General features: G+C 38.0%; 1 protein-coding gene across 3 annotated transcripts in view; it reads left to right on the top strand.

Moving 5' to 3' along the window:
- Positions 1 to 796, top strand: part of LOC105889908 (mediator complex subunit 13L) — a 93,341-nt gene extending 92,545 nt beyond the window's left edge. For all 3 annotated transcript variants that reach the window (XM_031578305.2, XM_012815845.2, XM_031578306.1), the window contains one exon: positions 1 to 796. This exon is cut by the window's left edge and continues 1,256 nt beyond it. The gene's annotated coding sequence lies outside the window, so the exon portion shown is untranslated.
- Positions 797 to 1,484: the final 688 nt, after the last annotated feature.

The following is a 1,484-nucleotide window of genomic DNA, read 5'->3' on the forward strand; positions in this document are numbered from 1 at the left end:
GATGAAAGTGGTGGTTTACATAGAGACTTCTTAAGAGGCAAATACAGTATAAATATTTTATCAAAGGCAATGCATTTCAGTTGGCTCTATGCTTTTAATTTTTTGTGTTTCCATTTTATTGTTCTGAATACAAAATGTTTAACCATTTTTATTTAATGAGTTAAGTTAAAGAACTAAACCAAGCAGGGAAGATATATTTATGAAGTATTTGTCTTCTCCTGCAAAATGAACTTGAAATAGGCAATAGATTTTAAAGAATTGTGTGTATTTGCGCATTAAAAGTATTGTATATTTAACTAATATGCATTATTTTCAGAGGTTGTTCATAAAAGATGTCGAGCAAATCATCAGTTATGGCCTGTTTTGTTTGTTTGTTTGTTTTGGTGTTTGCTTCTTTTCTGTCGCCTCAACCGATGCAATCTGGTCATTTGTACAATTTCTTGCATGTCTGTAGATACACTTTTCAGCATTCTTTTTTATTTTATTTTAATAATTCTAAAAGCTGTATATTTCATTCCAGTTTGATTTGATTTTATTCTGTGTGATTCCTATGAAGTATTTTTTTGCTGTGTGCTTTTTTACATATCTACACACATACAAATATTATATCAGCATCATTCAGATCCAGCCAAGAGAGAGTATTGCCAATAATTGTACACTTCAGAGCAGAAATGTGCAAACTTTGCAAAATTTGTTACATCTGCCATCATTTTGAATATCAATCAGATCTAACTTGGGGTAGAGATCTGTATCTTTTACACTCTTTTTTAGTAAATTATTAAATCCTTGAAAAAAATGTCACAGAGTATGTTTCGTCATGTTATAGGTTTTTCTACTTTTAAACTATAACATAGATACCATAGATAGTGTCTCATCTCATAGTGTTCCCCAATTTGACTGCAACATAAACAGATTAAGTGTGTGTTTGTGTGTGTGTGTGTGTGTGTGTGTGCGCACGCGTGCGTGTCCATCTATGCAAATGAAGTGCAGAATTGCTACTGAAGGTCACGCTGTTTGTGTAAGTGCTGTGCGGTTAGCTCTGTTGATCCGCCAAAGGTGACCGATGTCTCATTTAACGCGCCATGGTCAGACTGGCAACTCTGAGTAAACAGTCTCAATGGATCGCCTAATCGGTTCTCACAATAAGCCCGATCTTCAGACAACAGCTCCGGGGCCAGCGCCTCTGAAGTGTGAGGCGGTCTATGCAAAACGGAGCGTGCCACATCAAACCGGCATCCGTGATCCCCAGAGAAACGCGGGGATGAGTTCCTGGCTTTGAAGACACACCGGTATTTGATTAAGTACACAGTGTGCTGACTGACATGGCCTTAATACACTTGCGTTTGCATATCTTCAACTCATTGGCAAAGGAAATGGCAATGGTGCAATGCCAAGGCCTTTCTACTGGATGGAGTGGCGGACACTCTCTCTTTCTCCCCCTCTCTCTCTCTTTCTCCCCCTCTCTCTCTTTCTCTCTGTCTATC

Source organism: Clupea harengus, chromosome 12, assembly GCF_900700415.2.
Source record: "Clupea harengus chromosome 12, Ch_v2.0.2, whole genome shotgun sequence".
Classification (NCBI taxonomy): domain Eukaryota; kingdom Metazoa; phylum Chordata; class Actinopteri; order Clupeiformes; family Clupeidae; genus Clupea; species Clupea harengus.